Source organism: Lissotriton helveticus, chromosome 11, assembly GCF_964261635.1.
Source record: "Lissotriton helveticus chromosome 11, aLisHel1.1, whole genome shotgun sequence".
NCBI lineage: Eukaryota > Metazoa > Chordata > Amphibia > Caudata > Salamandridae > Lissotriton > Lissotriton helveticus.
Window position 1 is genome coordinate 859,581,822 of NC_136072.1, and position 22,121 is coordinate 859,603,942.

Consider the following 22,121-nt stretch of genomic DNA (forward strand, 5'->3'; position numbering starts at 1 on the left):
TCATCCCCCATCACTGTGTTAGAGATGCACCTTTCCCACCTACTGGTTAACGGAGAGGCATCATTCCCCCCCAAAAAGCGCCTTTCCTTTATACCTCCCACCAAAGGTAAAACAACGTTTTTCATAAAAGTAAACTGGCTTTGTCATTTTTAAGGATCTGAACTTTTTGCCCCTTTTAAACTTAGACCTCAGCTTTGACGTGTAAATGTAATTAAAATTGCCTGCTTTCCATCTTAGTAGTTGCTGGAAACAACTGACCAGAAGGAAAAAGGCAGAGAGATCATTTGCATAGAGTTTACATTAGTAGTCAGTGAGATAGCATATAAGGAAACTCTTGCGTTTGAATATTTTGGGGCAGTCCCTCAGCTGTCCCTTTCAGGAAAATGTAGTCCACCCTTTACAATTTGGGGGACATTTAGTCACAGATGCCTATCAGTTTGAGACAAAGACATACATATTCACCTAAACATGAGAACAGTTTTGGGCACTCCCTTTGTTTTTCTTATGCATGTTGGTTAACTTTCTATATCAGATGGTCTTGGCTAAATCAACTTCCAATTAAGAGATCTTGTGACACTAGGATCCATTTCACTTATACGAACGCTCCAACAGTTCCTACTCTGTAATGATCTTGAAGGCTTTTTCACCTTCTCCTTCTCTTTCCTTGTGAATCTATTTGCTGAAACCTGTAGCGGTACAGTGATATCTTCGCCGAGATAAATGCAGTTTACCTGCTTCTCTAAGTGCTGTGCTGTGTTTATTTGTACTGAATATGTTTACTTTTTTTGCATACTCTCCCTTCTCATCTTTGTTTCTCCATCTCTCGCTCTCCTCCCCTCCTCGCGTTTCCTTTTCTCTCTCGCTGTGTCAAACATATCTGTTAACTGATCCAAACTTAACTTCCATGTTACGATATCCTTCTACTCTGGATTCATTCTGTCTCCGTTCTTTACCTAGTACTTGAGACGTCGCCTTTAAACCAAGGCATCAGTGTCATACTCCCCACTTTGAAAAAATAGGAGTACTCACAGGCATCGTTTGCGTGAAGTCGTGTGCACTTTTTAGAGTGTCATAATATTTGTTGAATTTTTGGCAGTGGTTTTTGTCCTTGCTGTTTTGAAGCTGTTTTTTACTACACATCACTCTTACTGCGTAGAAAAAAAAAGTTTTACACTTTACCAAAGTGGTGAGTGGGCGCTGTGATCAGAGCTGAAGCAGCTCTTGGCTGTGAAGTCGAGCCGTGATAAGGAGGTTGTAGCTGCAGAAGATGATTTCATTAGTGTGAAATGAATAATCGCGTGTGCAATTCTAGATTGCAACGACAATAGAGTTTTCATGATCTTCCCTGAAATTCAGGTATGCAGCATATTGTGTTTCCAATTATTGTTATTCTGAAAGCACCCAGGAGAGTGGACCAAACAAATATCCTTATTTCAGAAAAATAGACTAGAGTCATTAGGGCACACATCGTAGACCAGCATGCCCTCCCCTTTTTTTGTATAACCAGAAAAGGCGAGTTAGTTGCTTGTGCTCTCGTTGGTCGTTGAAATCGGTTTGATCTTCCCACTGTTACAGTCAGGAAATGCATCTTCATGTTCTTGGTCTGTAGCCATGATTATTTGCACGTTACTCGTTACTCTGTAGTTTGTTTCACCAGGACCCATCCCCCTGTCCCTGTTAGCTGTTTCTTGGAGGGGGCAATTCACTGACAAAGGTGTTAAGTGTCAACCATGAGCCACTAGGATAAGTGATTTGCCGTCTTACACCTTGGGGTTATCCTTGCCACCAGACAGCCTAGAAGTGCAGCACCACGCCATAAGGTTGTTGTATTGGACTTACTTTAGCTCGCCTGTGCACATGTATCAAGACACAGCTGCATTAGCTGCAAATCCCAGACTGTCTCTATCATTCTGCTGTTGTCCACGTTCGAAATCAGCAAATGACAATCTTTGGAAAACTGATTAAAGAAGATATTTGCAATGGGGGCTAGGGAAAAGTAATACGTGCTCAAAGAACGAGAGGACCAAGAAAAGAAATGCAAAGACTAAGCTTAAAAATCCACTAGTAGCGTAGTCCTTACTTTGCATCTGCCCTATTGGCGTTAACATTCTTGAAAGGTGAAGTGATTAGTGCAGTCTAGACACATCGTTTGATGACCCAGGCAAGTGGTTATTAAGCTGGGGTTTGCTACGCCTACTTCGGATGTCCTTCACCGTTTAGAAAAGAAAATGATGTTAACAGATTAATACATTTTATATATAAACACACAAAACAAAATTTAAAAATGTAAAAGCTCTGTGTATGAAGGAATGTGACATTGTAGGCTAAAAATTAAGTTGGGCAAAATGGTTCAGTTCATTGATGTGTAGGCCTATACCGAAATTCTAGCCTCAACTTGGAACAAAATGAATTAATTCTTTGTAACGGTCAGAAAATCCTGCAGGAACATCTAGAGCCAATCCCATCAAATGGTTGAGAGGAGATGTAGACCCATCGTGAATGTTACTGGTCCATAGGCAGTCAATTAAATTCACAGTGGCAACAGTTCTGCTTCTTGTTACAGGGATCAAACTTACATTTTTCCATCCTTGCCCCGGGACTCCTAAATAATTGTTCATAATAAGAACTGTTTGGTTAAAAATAAACAACAAATGTATTTCCCCTCTGATGCAGAACCAGGCATGTTTGCCCCCTTTTAGTGCTAATTTTTGCTCTAATTCTCTAGCCTCTGGCAAACTGGGTTCGGGGAGATTTGCTGATGCGGGGACTATGTTGGGCTGAGGACTGGGAGGACAGAATATCCCTGCATGCTGATGATGTGCTCCTTTATGCCACAGGACCACGTTCCTCCATTAATAGAATATTGAATATAGTCACCAATTTTGGCAGGTATACGGTATAAACAATTAATTCAATAAAATCCACTATATACGTCCTGCGCGGCCCTACTCCAGTCCTACCATCAGACTGTGCGTCATAGGTGGTGAAAGACTGCTTATGTTGTCTCAGGACATATGTCACAACAATCCCAGATCATTTGTGCTCCCACAAGCTTCAAACCCCACAGAAGTGACTGCAGAGAGACGTTCGCCATAGGAGATTACTGCCTCTTTCCTTGCTTGGATGGGCCGCCCTGTTAAAAATAATGGCCCTTCCGTGGTTTTTCTACACTCTACAAAATACGCCGTCCCTGGTCTTGGGGTTTTACTTTAGGGCCAAAGAAGGTTAGGTTAGAGCTCTACTGTGGGACAGGAAGGCCCCGTGAATAGTCCGAGGAAAATTGACACAGGGTGGTATGAAGGTGGGGGGGATAGCATTACCTGATATCCAGAAATATTACTGAACTGCGCAAGTGGCAGTCATCCATCAATGCACCGGCTTCAAGACTTACTCGCATATTGAATGGACAGGTATGTCCTACATCCTGGAGGATATGTGCGTACACGGTATACCCCCCCTGCCAAATGCCTCCATCTTACGGGACCAAAAGAACACACGGTTCAACTCTGGCACTCAGTGCATTCAATGTTGGGTTGGCAGGACAAGGTTGTAGGAGAGTAGGATCTGCTTCCTATGGTTATCCCCACTTTTTGCTGTGTTTCACTGGTTTATCGACTTTAGTCTGGCTGTGGCCCTGCTAATCAGGGCCACAGCCTAGCTGTTCTCTCTCTAAATTGATATCCTGTACATTAGGTACCCGCTAGATTGGTTACTGGGTTACCCTTGTGAATCCCTAGTGTATGGTACCTTAGGTACCAAGGGCATAGGTATCCCAGAGACCTACCAGGGGTTGAAGCATGTATTATGCCACCCCTGGGAAGGCTTCCAAAATGGCACCACAGGTCTGCACTTGCAGCCTGGATAAGGTGGTGTAAGCAGCCCTTACTTAGATATAGTATACCTATAACTACCATTTTAAACAGACACATATTAACCTATAAGTCACTCCTATGGCAGGCCTTGACAATCCTGAAGGCAGAGTACTTGGTTTTGTGTGAGAGGGTGCACTAGCATGAGCAGAGCCCCTCTGCAGCTTTCGGAATCCCTTCCATCCCTTCCTTTTAGCTGTTCAGTGATATGGCTATACCATATACTCTTAAGTGCATTATAATCCTCGCGGTTAATGCTAACTTTGGTTTGGCTTTAGCAAAACATGTTGTGTTTGGTGTCAAACACTTTGGAATACTAACGCCCCCCTCCCCCCCTGCCAGTTCTGGCAGCGGGGGATCATTCCACCCTTCTAGAGGGAGAAGACATGTACACACTCACTTCCCCGGTAATAGTTTAAAAGAGCCCCAGCATCACAAAATGGATGCTGCTGCCACAGACACGAGCCTGACCTCCTGCTGCTGGACGAAACTCTGGCAGGGGAGGCCTGGACAATAGGTTTCCTGTCCAGGGAGGTGCCAGCACCTCCCCAGACTGGCTTTAGTGTATTGGGGCAGAGTGGGTTGCATTCAGTAAATTCTTTTCAGTCAGTGCCTGGGGCACACAAGGTGTCCCCGTGCATTTCCCAGTTCAAACCGGTTGCTGGGACACTCAGCCCCAGCTCTGGCGCGAAACTGGACAAATGGGAAGGGGTGTAACCACACCCTCCCCAGGTCCTCCCATAGGTGGGACCCTAGAGTTAAGTCCAACCCCTAAACTTAGTATAAGTATAGGAACCCGGTCCCTAGGACTTTAGATTACCCTGCACGAAACTCTGAAGAAGAAATCTTGGACCTTCGACATTCCATATCGACTGGAAGACGGAAGAAATCTCCCTTGGGGTCAAGGAGTGACTCCCCTGTTCAAACAGGCGCCAAAGAAGCATCTTGCCGGTCTGCATTTTCGAGGCTCCTGCCGGATTCCGAAGAATCTGCGACAAAGGACACAAACCTCCAGACATCTCCGAGGCTGACATGAGTCCCCAGCGAAGCTGAGACCTGTAGCTATCACGAAAGACGTGGGTCCGGAACTCCTGGACATCCTGCACATTTGCTAGTGCATCGACTTCACGAGCTTTCCCGAAGTTATGCATTGGGCTACTTGTAGTCCAAACCCTGAGCACCTTTTGCATAGAAGATTGTGGGCCTACACTCTACGGGTGTTCCGTGGGCCCGCTTTCAGCATCTCCACTCGAGGCGCATTCACGATCCCTAGTCCGTTGGCTATTGGGTCCCCACCCATGAAGGAATCTACTTTGTTTCTTGGCTTCCCTGGTTGCTCAGACGTGCCCTGACTCCCCATCCAAAGGGTGAATCCCTCACACCTTGCTGGTCTGTACCGAAGCCAATCTTGTCATCTTGCGTGGGTTGCGGTTGCCAAGGCTTGTTGGGTCCAATCAGGATACCGATGCTGCAGCACTTGACATCCGACGTGGGACAGCTCGAATCCAGCTTCTGGTTGTCGTCGACGCCTTCTGGTCCTCATGGCTGAAGAGTCAAGCTTCAGCTACTTTACTTGAAAGCACCCGACATCGGATGGCATCCTCTTGTCGCCATCCTGGTCACTGGCTAGTGACCTAGACTCTGTCCCCTCTGCTTTCAGGTTCTTCAGATCTCCGATCCACCCGTGGATCCATCCGGACACTTTTCTCCTGGTCGCCTGCAGCACTTCTTTGCAGCTTTCCATTGGAAACAATGACGAAACCCGACACAAAAAGACACCTATGCACCCGGCTTCCCTGGGTGGTAACACGAGTACTTCGGTGCTCCTGTGGGTCTTGCCTCTCGAAGTGTCCAGTATTGAAGGGGTTCCACCGTAGTCCACTCCTAAGTGTCCCTAATCTTTAACTTTGTAACTTTAACGTTCGCCATAGAACTCAATTGTGATTCGTGGCTGTGTTTAGACACTGCACGCATCCCCCGTGGGTCTCCAGCGTCCCTACCTTGGGTGGTTCCTGGTTGCCCCAGCGGTTCTATGGGCCCTAGGCCTAACTTCTATCCCTCATGTGGTCCTTATACCGCTTACTTAGTATATGGTTTGTGAGGCCCCTAGGGCAAAAAGTATATTGTGCTAATTTACTGTGTGCTATTTAAGTTCTTGTATTGTACTTTTGCCTCTAGCCTCATAACGAGACTAGAGGGGTTGTGTTTAGAATAAATACATATATATTTGATATATACCTGGTGTAGATCTCCTTTCATTTGATAATTCTGGGGATTATAGACTGGTAAAACAAGCTGCTTTAAATTCCTTCAAGACTTAGCCTGAAGGCTGCTCTCCACAGCTACCACTAGGATAGCTTTCTATAATTTAATTTGTCAACATATATAGCGCGCAAATGCCCGAAGGCGTCTTGGCGCTTATGACAGACAGCAGTCCTCTCTGAAACGGGCCACCTAACGGACTGCAGTAAAAAGCCAAGTTTTCACTGCTTTTCTAAATGAGCCTAGAGATGGGCAGTTTTTTATCGTGAGTGGCAGCAGGTTCCAAGCCCGTGCTGTATGTACAAAAAGCTTCTTCCACCCCAATTGGCCCGTCTGATTTTCGGGACTCTAATTAGTTTCAATTGGCTCGATCTGAGCAATCTGGAAGGTTCATACAATTTCAGATTGGTTCTCAAGAACTTTGAGCCTGATCCCTGAACAGCCTTGTATGCCAGACACAATGATTTAAATTGTACTCTTTTTGCAATTGGAAGCCAGTGTAAGGTTTTTAATTTATGAGCAATTGGCTCATATTTGGGAATGCCAAGTACCAACCTTGCAGCTGCATTTTGTAGGCGTTGTAGCTTGGATAGAGTCTGTACTCTCGCCCCGACATATAAAGCATTCCCATAATTTAATCTAGATAAAGCTAATGCTGTCACTACCGTCTTTCGAGTGTCATCTGGTATATAAGGTAGTCATTTTTTAACCATCTTCAAAATAAACCAGACTGAGGATGCCAATTTGCTAGCTTGGGCGTCAAATGAAAGTTTGGTATCAAGGATCATACCCAAATTTTTCACTTTTTCTGCTGGATCTGGACAACTGCCCAAGCTGTCGGGCCACCAGGCTGGGGACCAGATGTTAGAATTGTCTCCCAGTAGCAGCACTTCGTTCTTATCCCCATTCAGCTTCAAGCAATTATCCAGCATCCACTGGCTGACCTGTGACATACAGTATTTGAATTTTTTTGCCGTCTCGTTCACCTCCTTACTGATGGACACCACTATCTGGGTGTCGTCAGCATACGACACTGGAGTGAAGCCACATTCCCTTATAATTTCAGCCAAAGGAGCCACATATAAATTAAAAAGGGTAGGGCTCAAGGAGGACCCCTGGGGTACCCCACAAGGTGAGCTAAATGAATTGGACTTTGCCTCTCCCAGCTCAACTGAAAAAGTTCTATTATACAGATAGGAGGCAAGGAGGGCTGAGGCCGAGTCATGGACCCTTGCCTCTGTCAGACGGATCAGGAGTGTCTCATGACTGACCGTATCGAAGGCCGCCGATAGATCTAATAGCACCAAGGCGGCCTTCCCTCCATCATCCAACACACTCCTGAGTTCTTCCACCGCGGTCAGTAAAGCTGTTTCCGTCCCATGACCCTCCCGAAATCCAAATTACGAATGATCTAACCAGTTACCTTCCACCAGATATCTGGACAACTGTTTATTTAATAGTCTTTCCAGGACTTTTGCTGCAAATGGAATCCTGGCTATAGGTCTATAGCTGCCAGGTTCCTCACTATCCAAATTCGTTTTTTTTAGGAGCAGTCTTACAGATATAATTTTCCAAACATCTGGAAAAATCCCAGATTTTAGGATTTGTGAAAAAAGTTTCTCCAACAATGAGCTCAACAACTCAGGAAAGAGCTGCATTACTTTGGGTGGACAGGGGTCCATTGGACTACCTGAGTGGATGGTGTTCACTTCCTGCACAATCTGTTCTATTGTGGGTGGAATGAATTGGAACAGTGGGATCTGCGTCGAACATTCAGCTGCTTTTATTGGGTCCGAAGAAGCCTGATCTAAGTTGCCTGAATGGTGACTCTTAAAGGAATTAAAAACCGAAGATACTTTGTTAACAAAGAACTCACGCAATGTGTTACAGAATTCTGATGTCATTGTCTCTGAACTATTATTAGCAATTTTTGCTAGTTTCTTAACGGTGGAGAACAGTGCCTTACTAGATCCTTTTGAATCATTGATTTTTTTGCACGAAATAGTTGCTTTTCTCCGTAATAATTAATTTTTTGTAGGTACCTAAAGCCATTTTATACTCTTCTTTAAGCCTAGCATCATAATTTGATCTCCATTTTTTCTCAGCTCTTCTGCAGTTCTGTTTTTGAGCCTTAAAAGCTTCCGAAAACCATGGCTGTGAGGGGGTTTTCCTTTTAAAAGTGACTTTCCTTAAAGGGACAGCCACCTGAACTGCAGTGTTTATCCACTCGTTAAGTTGTTCACAGGCTCTATTGCTGCCAGAGACAAGATCTGGGTAAGATACATGAAGATTATGTAGGAGAGTCTGAGAGTCAATCTTGGACCAGTCAGAATAGGTTGCATTCCTCAGCATTTCAACGGGTCTTCCGGTATTTTCCTTAATTTCTAATGAAAAAGTAATCACCTTATGGTCAGACCATGGGACCTGGAGGGTGGCAACTTTATTTAAGCCCTGACAAGAAGTGAAAATACCGTCCAAGGTGTGACCAGCGGAATGCGTATCTAGAAAAAGGGTCAGCATTTTTCTCCAGATGTAGATTAAAATCCCCCAAAATAGTGTAATCGGGACCTATCAGACTAGATTCTATGAAAGGGCTGAGTAACTCAATTAATGGTATCTTTGCATTAGGGGGCCTGTAAATTAATAGGCCATTAAAAGTGAAGTTATTGGTGATCTTAATTTGGAACATTAACGTGTCATAATTTGAATTGCTGCCTTTATCAGAACTCTTAACCCTAAATCTGTCTCTGGCTATAATTGCTAAACCACCCCCACGTTTTTCCGCTCTGTATATAAAGAAACCCTCTGGGACAGCCAAGGCCAGATCTGGGTCAGAGGCTACATCAGCCCATGTCTCGGTAATAAACAGTAGATCCAGGTTTTGGCAATCAATTAATTCTGCCGTATGAGTGTTATGTTTTACCAGTGACCTTGCGTTTATCAGACCAGCCTTAATAATAGTAAGTTTCCAATCAGATTTACTAGACTGAAAATGAGACACACTCAACCCCTCGATAGGTGAAAAGGCAAAGTTCTGAGAACAACAAGCACAGTTTTTGGGTTCCTAGTGTAGCTCAATAAGTGGACAACTGACTATAGATCTCATCGAGCGAAGGTCAAGACTAGAGTACCTATACTTCCTCTGAGTTTGTGGAAAATGCACAGGGGTAGTGGCCCTGGGCCCGGTCCCGGCGCGGACTGACGCAGACGGGCTTGCCTTTGGCGCGCCCGCTGCGCCCCCCCCCGCTGCGCGGGCGAGTAAGGTTAACCATTTCTAGGAAGTACGGGCGGGAGGGGAGGGTAGGAGGCGCCAGGCTACTGGAGCGCCAACTCTCCAGTTCCCCCAAGATGGCGGCTCGACAATTCTGGACCTCCGCGACAGCGCCTAATCGGATGCGCGGTGTCCAGGGTACAAGTGCGGCCCTTGGAGTGTCCCTACAAGTAGGTTTGTGATTAAAAATCAATTTTATACACCAAACAGAATATATTTAAAATTTTTAAAATCGGCAATATTTACAAAGAAAGCGCCGCAGACTCCCCGGCTTTCCTCCTCAGGACGCTCTGCTGCCAAATTCAAACGCGCGATGTCAATAGTGCGAATTAAATACCGGTGAGGGCAGGAGAGGCCAGGCTACTGGAGCGCCAACTCTCCAGTTCCCCCAAGATGGCGGCTCGACAATTCCGGACCTCCGTGACAGCGCCTAATCGGCTGCGCGGTGTCCAGGGTACAAGTGCGGCCCTTGGAGTGTCCCTACAAGTAGGTTTGTGATTAAAAATCAATTTTATACACCAAACAGAATATATTTAAAAAATGTAAAATCTGCAATTTTTACAAAGAAAGCGCCGCAGACTCCCCGGCTTTCCGCCTCAGGAAGCTCTGCTGCCAAATTCAAACGTGCGATGTCAATAGCGCTAATTAAATACCGGTGAGGGCAGGAGGGGCCAGGCTACTGGAGCGCCAACTCTCCAGTTCCCCCAAGATGTCGGCTCGACAATGCCGGACCTCCGCGACAGCGCCTAATCGGCTGCGCGGTGTCCAGGGTACAAGTGCGGCCCTTGGAGTGTCCCTACAAGTAGGTTTGTGATTAAAAATCAATTTTATACACCAAACAGAATAAATTAAAAAAAATTTAAATCTGCAATTTTTACAAAGAAAGCGCCGCCGACTCCCCGGCTTTCCGCCTCAGGAAGTTCTGCTGCCAAATTCAAAGGTTGTCTTAAACCTCCCATCAATAAGGGTCATTTGTAATGGTGCAAGGTGCCCACTAGAATAGTGGACATCATATGCCGGGCCAACTTCTCACAATGGTTACCCAAGCCACACTGCTATGGGACTCAGAGAGGCTAGGTACTCTGTGTAAGTGCCCAGGCTTTTACAGATGGGATCTTATAGGAATCTCAATAGTGGGAGACCTATGGTAGAGGGGGTTTGTGGTTCCATTCACCTCCTTGCAGCAGGAATATGACCTGGCAACATTGGAAACTTTTCAATACCTTCAACTAAGACTTGCTGTCCTGGCAATTATCCTAGCTCCCAGACACATCTCTATTAGGGGACATGATTGTAATGGACCAAATGGACCATAAGGCAATTTCCCTTACCTACCAAAAGCTAATCAATAGCTCCCCTGATCCCCCTCCTCTGTCTTTGAGAACAATGGCACATAGATTTGGGTGAAATAGAAGATGACTGGCCAGGATCCCTAGTCTCTTCTAAGGAGGTGGCCATGTATGCAAGGTTTAGACTTCTTCAACTCCGGATTCTCCATAAATCCTATCTCTCCTGCAGTACCTTGGTTAAGATGGGCAGAGGCTCGGACTCTAGCTGTTGTAGGCTGTGTGGGAGGAAGAGCACTTTTATATCAAATACTATGGGAATGTTCAGCGGTGAGAGGTTTCTGGAATGCCATAGTGCACTGCATGCAAGAAATGTGTGGGTTATAATTGTCATCCTCGCTTAAGTAGTGTCTTTTATGCATATGGACGGCTACTGATCTGAGCCGCAAGGAACTATCCTGGGTAACCTTAGGGATGATGATTGCCAAACGTAATATTGCCCGCTTGTTGTGAGCACCCACCGCACCAACTCTCCGAGACTAGGAAAAAGACATGGATTGGTGCATGGTGGCAGAAAAAGTTGTCTACGAAAGCAGCGGTTGTCCCGGGAACTGAGAACAGGTCTGGGGTAAATGGAATGTCTATCGGGGAAGTCCTTGTGTGACCCCCTCCGTGAGGCCGAATGGTGCCGTAAGTTTGGGAATAGTGTCTTCGATGAACGTACTAATGGGTCCGGGCTTGGGAGTCTGGCCTAACAGTGGAAAAATTAACCTGTGCACCGAAAAGCATTTGTGTCACGCTCCTGCCTCACTGCACTGGTGCCTTTCACTTCAATATCCCAGAGGACGCTGGGTATCAGCACGCAAATGCTGAGTGGTCACCTGGGGCGGCCAGGACCCCAGCACGCACACAGCCGCTGCCGCTGGTGCGCACAGCCGTAGGCCAAAGTTCTCAGGGCTCCAGGAATGCAGGTAGGCCTCAGCCGGCACTGGATCGGGGGCACCAGTCATGCCCACAGTTGCGGACAAAGTAGTCTCTGTGCCTTGCCCGTCGGCAATCCTGATCACTGGTTCTCTCCCAGATGGCGCAGTCGCACACATCCATGAGTCCTGGAAACCGCAAACACCCAGAGTCACTCGGCAGTTTGTTCCATGCCGGAGGACAGTGCTGCACCATACGTGGTAAGCTGCACCCCTGCCAATCACAATCTTCGGTGTAACCTTGCCAAAAATAGGTTGACTGGTTTGGCGATGGTGGGATACAGTACAGGAGCGTTAGCTCCTGCGAAGTCTTGCGATTAGCACTGTAGATTACTCAGTTATTCCAATACCTGCAGCATTGTCGGATCGGTCGCGGGAGCTTACTCAGGCTGTGGCCATCTTGAAGCCAGGCAAACTCCTCCTGCTGATTAATATTGTTAAATTCCACCTACTTATTAGTCCATATCATGGCAGTCCATTAAAAAAAGTTGATGTTTTAATGCCTAGTTGTTAGGTTGCTCATGTGGTGTGTTCCTTAGGACTGAGTAAATGATACGTTCTTTCAGATTGAGGCACATAACATATGAGAGAGTTAATCAAGGACAAACCAATCGAAGAAAAAAGTTTGCGAAGTCAAGATAGAAGCTTCTTTGTGTATATTGCATTGTATTTGATATGCATGTTCTTCATCTATGTAGAGTGTGCTGAAGCCCTCCAAGAACAAGTTTGCAAGATAGAATAACACAAGTAATATTACATAAAAAATAAATATATTAAGTATGATATATCATGCACTGTATGTCCTTGGCCTCCACCTAAGAGTCAGTGAGTAGGTCAGTTGTGTCTTGATTGGATTCCTTTGTAAAATTCTTCCTTGACGTTTCATCAGATAGCACAGAGTTAAGTGGATTCTGGATGTCTTACTCGCAGTGATTTAATCTCACCTACACAGTAGTTTCACCGGGTATGGACACTTTGTGATCAAACATGTGCTTTTATTTCACACTCCTGCAGGCTCTTAAAAGGAATACTGATAAGTGATCATTTCTTCCCGGTGCTAGGGACTGTAAAAGCTGCAGGTGTGGTGCTGGCCATTGCCTGTAGCATACATCCCAAACAGCAGTAACATTGTAGGCCTCCCAGAATGATATTTGGATCACTGGTTCAACTGCTACTTCCTGCTTAATTTTTTACTGTCTTGTATCAGGCCAGTTTAGTAAAAAAAAACTTTTAAAAAACACGTTTTCAACACATACCTCAAAGCTGAGTTCTAAAAGCACTTGCACTTTCTTTATATGGATTTTCATTACTTCCTTTGTTTTGACCAATATAGACGAAGCTCTTGTGTAAGCGTATCCGCATGAAGTCACTTTTTCATTAACTTGTTTTTTGTTGTTATGCAGTGTGATTGATACTTGGGCACGACGGGGAACCAAACGACGTGTGCAAACCTTCACCACCTCAATAGACTTTGCTCTCTTCAAGTTCATCCTGATCCGTGAAACAGGTACTTATTTATATTCTTTTTTGCAAAAAAAAGTACTTTGTGAATACCTACGTTAATAACGAAATTGATGAAAGGGCAGTTTTCAGTCAACTCCACCCTCCAGTAGGGTCTATTATTCCTAATATCCAACACCAAGCAAAAGGTCATCTAGATAGCACAAGCGTAATACATGACACCAAAAGGAAAAGCTGCTTAAATTGCTTCTATAGTTTAGATTAATTGTATCTGTGGGTCCTTGAAACAAAGTTTTTTCCCTATTTTTAATGGTGCCCCATTGTGCCCTATTGTTAGGATAGAGGGTTGTATGCCATTTATGTTCTCCTTTCCATAACTCTTCATGACAATAGCTTCTAAGACTTCTTCTTTAGTTATGCTTCTGATCCCTCCTTCACACTGGGTATCCGACTGAAATTTGTCATCTGCCAAACATGTGCATCTCAAATGTTTATGTAAGTCTTCCTGTGAGAAGAGGGTGTGTCCCCAGGTACTCAAAAAATAGGTAGGTTCTATTTTCAAACACTCAAGGGTTGAAATAGAAAGTGACCATGGATTGGTCTAGGTTCTCATCTATATAATCTCTTCCCACCCAACTCCATTTTATTTGAAATTCAGGCTGCAGGGGGGGGGGGGGGACTGCAGATCCGATTTGAAAATATATATTTTTTAATGGTGTGTGTGGGTGATGTTGGGTGTTGAATGTTATTTTTTTATCTGTGGCATCATTGAGCTGAGAGGTTTCTGTGGAGATTTGTGATGTACAGTTGGTCCATAGTCAGGCTAGTGACCAGTTAATTTGGTTGTAGTTATAATCAATCTGGGAAGTAAATTAGCTTCTGCCTCCTGTTTACACGTACCGTCCTCAATCACTATAGTTTCATAAGATGTCAGAGGAATGGGATTGCTCTGGAGAGGGTTCTGGATTTAGAGAAAATTGCTTGGAATGTCACCGCCTGCTGCATCATATTGCTTTGGGGCAGTTGTGTGGGTGGAGTGACTGTATCAGTGGGGCCATTCCCTCCTCTTAGCTTGACATGGTGGCTTGGCATATTTACATAGTGTCAGAATTCCTGCGCCTTGGACATCAAACATTATAACTGCAAGTGCCATTACTTGCCTAACCCTGTAGCGCAGAGGATTTTAATTGCTTTAAATTGAAGCTTACTACCGCCCTTGTGCTATGCAGGGGTACAACACCCTTTTAGAATGTAATTATCCATACTCAATATTTTTCCTACTGTATTGTCATTTAAATAGTTCTGCTGTTGAAGTTAATTGATCCAAAACTTAGCTGCCCTGACCCTGGAATGCAAGTTTTGCCTGTCACGTCAGTGTTCTATGTAGAGTATAAACAGTGGTACAGATATTGACCCGGTCTGCTGGAAGTAGCATTAAAGAAATAGACCACAATGAGCAGGGAATCTTCTGTGCCTAAACGTCTGTAAGGGACTGAGGGTAAAGCAGCTTTAAGACTAGGGGGTGGCAAAGAATTCCGCTCTGCCGGCGAAGTTTGCGGAGTTTTGCCCACTCCGCGCGGTGTTTTGAAAAACTCTGCAAAGTGACGCAGAGCAGAGTTTTTTCTCTTGAGCAGCTAGATATCGGTAAGTTGGGGAGCGCTCGCGAGAAAAGAATCACGCTCTAGACCTCCTCCAAGTGAGATTTCACATCGCAGGCGGTCGCGGCTTGACGCAATCGTCGCATTGAAAAATCTGCCATTCGCATTGAGGAAGCTGCCGCCAGAGTAGAATGTCTAATTGAGCCGACAGAAAGCAGTAGCGTCCTCTGGCACGTCACGTAGAGCCGTTTGCGCTGATTTTAAAGCGCAGGACAAAATCCAGGCCCGAAAAATCTGTATGAGCCGTGCGACTTAACAGACTACGCCAATGGTGGAACTCCGCGGACTGCTGCAGAGTTTTTCTGGCACTTCGCAGAGTTCTGAGGAGTAAAACTCTGCCCAGGCTTATTTAAGACCAGGCGACATGATGCTTTTATTTAGTTATTTACATTAATTCTTTAATGCTGCCACCGGCAATTCTATGTCACTTCCACAATCCGCTCACTTATTTGTTTATTTGAGACTTTGTCTCTTAAACAATAAGCTTCCACAAACTAATACATGTAACTTGGGTAGATTTATACTGAGAAAGGTGCTCCAAACTTCATGCAGCAGGCAGCCCATGACATTAAAGCAAACAAAACGAGTGAGACCTTACTAGGTAGATGGAGATTACGCTGACTTTCAGCTGTGTGAAGTACAGGGCGATGACGACCTAACAATTATGAATACATATATGAATGCAAGTAATTAACAACTGGCTCCATTCTGTTCGAACTAAGCAGATGTTACGTTTCAGCACACCTGCCTATTCATTTTATTCTCCCTGGTCTCGTCACCCTAAAACATCTATAGATACATGCCAGTGGCTTGCCTGTTGATCTGTTCAAGTGGTCAGATTATTTGATTTGCCCCATTTAAGTTTTGTCCTGGTTTGTCTAATTCCCTTTCCTTGTAAACAGTAGTGCTAGATAAAGACAATGAATAAACTAGCCTGTTCTATGTAATTTGTGGTTTTGTTTTCTTTTTGGCACGTTGTCATCATTTTAATAGTTCATTTGTGCCATTAGTATCGTTTTGTACTATGTTTGCAATTCATAGCATGCCTTTCTGCACGGTTTTGAGCTTCCACATTGACCACCCAAAGTCTAAAATTGTGCCTGATCTACATAAAAATAATAATAATAATGAAAATTCTAGACCCTTCCCTCCTCTATCCCTCCACTATTCCTTTTCAATCTAAATAACAGATGAACATGTCCACCACTCAAAATTGTTTCCCTATTTCCCTATACTAACTCCCCTCCTTCTTCCCTTTACTCATCCCAAATCCCTGTCCTACGGCTATAAACTCAAAAAAAAAAAAAGGTTTCTAGGCCCTTCCCTCTTTTATTCCTCCACTATTCTTTTCCAATCAAAATAACAGACTAACATATGCACTGCTCAAATTACTTTCATATTTCACTAAACTAGTTCACCACTAATCCTTTATGGGTTCTGGAGTAGCCTGCTACTTGTCGAAAAGCGCTTCGACACCTTGTCAGGGGTAAGCGCTATAGAAATGCAATTACAATACAAAACAATATTCTGCTTATTGCTTGATGGTAGTGGTTATTGTAGGTTTCGTTTGTTGTCCTGTGTTGGGGTCTGAACCCGTTAGCTGCAGGACGTTTGTTTATTTCATTTTAACAATGGGTTGTGTGGTTACATGGTCAAAGTATATGCCTCTGTTGCATGAGTTGAGTGGACAAGAGATCAAGTAGTCTATCTTATGTCTTCTGTTGTAACTTCTGAAGTAGTATTGTGAAGGTGTGTGGTAATATTGTTTGTAAACATAATCTAAAGATTCAATGCCTATTGTGTCTATTGTATTGTGCACTTGAGGGTGAGGATGCAGGTGTACTGTTAAATATTTTTCTGTGGCATTTTTGAGCATTGATATTTGTATATTTGTGTGGGTCGGAGTGCAGTTGGAAGCATCATTTTCCCAGCATTTCTGTTCAGTGGTTGGTACAGTGGTGTGAGTAGGCAGTAGGGACGGTCTCCGAATGATGGTTGTGATGGAGGGATCAGATATACCATTAGAGAACATCATTTTGACAACTGTAAGACAATGGAGCTGTGTTGTGTGTGAGGGTGTGGGAAGGCCTGTTTAACGTTTCTAATGGAGGTGTATTGAATTCCAGATTAGCCAACGCAACAGACACTCAGTAGAAACCTCTAAACGGAATGCATAAAACGGAAGAAAACAGATTAAATAAATTAATATATTACTATATTACACACACACCTCTCTCTCTCTCTCCCTCTCTCCCTCTAACTCTCTCTCACTCTCCCTCTCTCTCTCCCCCCTCTCTCTCCCCCTCTCTCTCTCTCTCTCCCTCCCTCTCTCCCCCTCTCTCTCCCTCCCTCCCTCTCTCTCTCCCTCCCTCTCTCTCTCTCTCTCCCTCCCTCTCCCTCTCCCTCATGCCCTCGTTAGACTGTATCCCTGTTCGTGTTGGGTGAAACGTACAACTGTTAGACTAACTCCATGTTTCACAAGACTTATCAGTTAGACTTCGGATCACCCTACTGTTATTTCCTCAAACTCTTACCATTTCTCCATACAAATCTGAAGCTTTTAGATCCCATATGGCCTAGAAATTTTATATATAAATAGGGAGGTATCACAATTACTGGTTTATATTTCCTCAAAGGCGTTCCAACTTTTGCTCTTAGTAAGGAGAGGCACAAACGTTTTAACATATTTAAGCAATGTTGCATTAATCAATGTTTTATCCAAATAGTAACTTATACATAAATGATCACGTGGCAGCGGACATACGAGATCTGCCTTTGAGATATATTCTGTTCAAATGTTCAAACTTTCAAACATTTTAATGTATCAGTTTTAAAATGCACCAGTTCCTGTATTAAAGTTTAACCAAATTAACCATAGTTGCGGATCATGAAAATGCATTCTACTCTTTAGTGCGGTGTATTCTACGTGTGTTTTTGTATAGGTCTCTGGTCTCCTCTTCAATGTAAGCAAGTCTGTGTTGACTGTTTGATAGCCTTTTGCATACTTTGAGCTGTAGTGTGTTCTCAGCCCAACAGAAACCTCAAAATTGGTTAGATTAGAGCAAAGCAGTGTTTCAAGCACATTTAATGTTCTCCAGCCCTTCTTTACTTTCTGGTTGATTTTTGGAAAGACTGACAAAACATCTTTAAAACATAAATGCCGTAAGCTGTTTTCTTATATAGATTGCACTGTCCTTTTGTAGTTTACTGCTTTTCGTGTCATTGAGTGAAAAGCCAGGTCTTGTGAATGTAATCTTCGTTCAGAAGAGATTGTAATGTAATGTGTGCAAGGTTCAAGGCTTCACAAGCAGTGCGAAGGCTCGTTATCATACGAGGTGGGTGTTGACTGTTGAAGGTTTGAAACCGTTGCTTTGTAGCAGTGAGATCTTCTGAAGGTTTCTGTTAGTAGTGTATGCGTACGTAGTTTTCAGTGGTTTTGCTAACTGAGAATACGTGTCTGTGTTGTTTCCGCTCCTTATATGGATGCGCAGAAGTCTAAAGATTCCCATAATTTTTTAGGTGTCCATGAAGTTCCCTTTTGGTTTTCCTTCTTAGCACTGCTTGAGGGGCTCTAATCCTATAGTTCAATTACAGTACAAATGCTGTGCCTCAGTCATACTCTTCGTGTGCTCTGGTATCGGTGAAATCTGAACTTTTCCCTCTGACCAATAACACCCGTGACTGCTAATCGGTAATTTGTGCTGTACTAGCTGTACACAGGGGTGATGTTTTCTTGTCCTTGGCGTGAATTAAGTCCATCCGTTTGTGTTCTATTTATTTAAAAATAAATGGAAATGTTTGAGTTGTGGATTGTGGTTTTACTCTTACACCTGCCGTTGCGATATGCCTGCAACTGATCACAATTATCCTTTGGGCAAATGGTATTTCTGCAAGAAGAAAAATTAATGCTGCCCACAGAACTGACAAGAAACATAAAATTAATCCTTCTTTGTCAAAACTTGCCTAGCTAGGATACGCACAGTTTCTTGTCAGAGCAACCGGGGCATAATCCTCCTGTATGGCACTAAGGAGGTATCAACTCCTGCAATACAACATGTGACCTAGTAAAGCCTGCTTTACCTAGCATTCTCTCTTTGGAGGAATACCTGTCCCAACCTACCAGTGCGTGGATTTTTAAACTATAAAGATGCATCTGAACAAATGACAACTATGTTGCTTTGTTGCTATATTGTGTGCTTGAAGGTGTGGTAAGGATTGTTCTACGCTTCTGTGGAAGTAACGAAGATTATGAATATCAGCTCGAGCCGTACTTAAGCACGTGGAACTGGTATATCGAAAAGCACTTGTGAGGGTATCCTGTGGTGTTTCCTGAACATAGAGCTGTGTGCTATTTATTTTCTTAAGGCTAAGACTAAGCCTAATGTCCAGCTCCAGCTACGTTGGCGTGGCCTACTAATGCCTTGGCATGGGTGGGAGCCCTGAACTTACCCAGCAGTCCAGGGACATTGACCCACACACCGAGAAGATCTTTTATCCCTCACCAGGTAGTGGGTGTGTTACGACTCCATCTGCCCGCCTCTGGGGGACACTGCACACAGACCAACTGTAGCCTAGAAATAATCAATAGAACTCATCCACAGTCCCCAATGACTTCTTCCTGCGTACCATTTCAATTTTCAACGCACAGGAAAATGTTGTTTCCATGTACAACACACCTCAGAATGCTTTGTCAAGCATTCATGAAAACCCGACCACAACGGTGCAATACTTTTAGTAGTGCTAGTCCTGCTGTCGAAGCACTTGATTCTTTCGTATAAGAACACACGTGCGCACCCCCCCCCCCCACACACACACACCACCTCCCTCTTTAGCTAGACTTGTGCAGCCCAATCATGTGACGCCACCCTGAGTTTGTTGCTTCCTGGAACCATCTATAAGATACTATTGCCTCAAATTCCTTGTGCATGCGTTAATGTTTGAACCTCTGTGTACCAAAGCTCTTTTTATCAGTTTGTTGACCAATCCCTACCTTACTTCCGCCAGAGTCTGATTGCTGTTCCAGTGCAGCTTGCAGATTTCCTTCTGCGCTGCATTGCATGTTTTTCTGTCTCCAGTCAGGTGCATCCCCTATCTGACCCCTTGCTAGTTTGCTCCTACTTTGTTCATTCTGTTCTTGCTACCATTTCCATTTCCTTCCTGTCTTGGATTCCAATGTCTGATTCTGTTGTTCCTTTACTCATTTATTTTCCTTGTCCCTGTATCGGCTCACCACTCTGCTTGTTTTACTTGCCCAGTGCATTTTCTCTCTAGTTGCTTTTCAATTCCACCCTTGCTTGCTACAGTTTCTAGTATCCCCGTGCTTGTCCTAACATATTTAGTCTACAGGCTTGCCCCACCTACCTTGTTGTGTAAACTTGTTCTTATCTTGTCTTTTTCATTCTCCCGTTATTCCTTGATTGCTTTCTCATGTGTTCACTGCAGTTATTAGGCACCTACTGTTTGTCCAGCTTCATTCAGTCTCTTGTATGCCTTTTTGTCTTGCTATATTCTCATGCTTGTTTTCCTGTTCCTTCTTACATAAGGGCACTTATTATGTAGAATAGTTTTCACTCTGCTACTTGCTGCATAGTCCTCTTGGGCTCTGGTAAGTGTATTTTCGTCTTCACATGTATGTATATGTGTGTTGAGTGAACAAGAACACAGCCCCGTGTCCGAAACGCGTCTGAGGCATGCACCTTTTCAGTATTGAAAAATAAAATAAATTAAATACCTGGCACCAGCAAAGTTCCTTCCGCATAGCACGTTTCTGCCATATTCAATCCCTACGCGTGTTCGGGCATCCTCTCGCCCTTCTTCCAGGGTAATGGCTTAGGTGGGAGGGCAGCATGCAAGCATTTATGGTGTGTTTAAAGTCCCGCCCCTCTGGCGTATGCGCAGTGCATTATGGTATTAAGAGTTATTTATCTGTACAATCCTTAAGTAGGAACTGCTGCCAATTCCTACAAAGTGCTCAAAATCCCAGTGGGTTGCTGTGCCAGTTGGTGAAAGTTAAAACGCGCTGCATATTTCACCTCTCAGAATACACACCGCTCCATCTGCGTTGCATGAGTAGCTGCGCTGGAACCGCCTCTCCGCGACCAGGCAGGCCGCTATATAATCCACAGGAAAACACCGAAACTTGAAGGCCCCCACGCGGTGTGTAAATATCTTTATTCATGCCATGCTGCTCGTTTAACAAGTTCCTTCCGCATAGCACGTTTATTCCATATTCAATCCCTACGCGTTTCGGGCGTCCTCTCGCCCTTCTTCCAAGGTAATGGCTTAGGTGGGAGGGCAGCATGCAAGCATTTTTGGTGTGTTTACAGTCCTGCCCCACGGGCGTATGCTCAGTGCATTATGGTGTTACGAGTTCTTTATCTGTACAATCCTGAAGTAGGAGCTGCTGCCAATTCCTACGAAGTGCTCAAAATCCCAGGGGGTTGCTGTGCCAGTTGGTGCAAGTTAAAACGCATGTGTGTGTGTGTGTGTGTGTGTGTGTGTGTGTGTGTGTGTGTATATGTGTATGTGTGTATATATATATATATATATATATATATATATATATATATATATATATATATATATATATATATATATATATATATATATATATATATATATATATATATATATATTCACTGAAAAGTCATAGGTTTTAGGGGTGTTACAGTTAGCTGGACATTACACTCGTACAAAACCATTGAAATTCCTCCGTTATACTAGTTGTACTAGTTATACTAGTTGTACTAACTATAACTCGCGCGCCCGCAATCCACCGCTGATGATGTCACATATTACATCATTCATGACATGGTCAGTGACATCACTGATGACATCTCAAATGACATCACTGATGACATCATCCAGTGAATGTGGTTTCTTCCATATTAAAAAAAAGTATTCTATATATAGGAATCTGTATTGAAGACTGAGTGGATGTATAAGTGTCTGGACGGAGCATTTCGTAGTACTGTGATTGACTGTGCAAGTGCCTAATTTAAAGTGTCTCACTAAATATATGTGAAAGTGATTAAACTGTGTGAATATCTGTATTACTCTGTCTCTTGTTGTGTAAACAACTGCATAAGTTGGTTACTGCCTATGTGAAACTCTATATTAGTTTTTAATTAGTTAAGTGAGTATTTGTATGGGAGAGTGAATGTGTATGTGGTTGGGTGGGAGGTGTGTGACTGTCCAAAGATGTGTAAATAGTTGATTTAGTAGGTATATGATGTTAAGACTGCATGCGGAAACAGTTGTTTGGGGAGTGAATCTCTTTATGGGTGTGTTGATGAGTGAGTATATTTCTCAATGATACATGTCTAACAATGTTG

The 22,121-nt window shown here is 43.9% G+C and overlaps 1 protein-coding gene across 5 annotated transcripts in view; it reads left to right on the forward strand.

Moving 5' to 3' along the window:
* The window catches only part of TAOK3 (TAO kinase 3), a 1,265,547-nt gene that overhangs the window by 233,061 nt on the left and 1,010,365 nt on the right, over positions 1–22,121 (forward strand). For all 5 annotated transcript variants that reach the window (XM_078667094.1, XM_078667097.1, XM_078667098.1 and 2 more), the window contains one exon: positions 13,072–13,175. The gene's annotated coding sequence lies outside the window, so the exon portion shown is untranslated. The remainder of the gene's footprint in view (positions 1–13,071; positions 13,176–22,121) is intronic.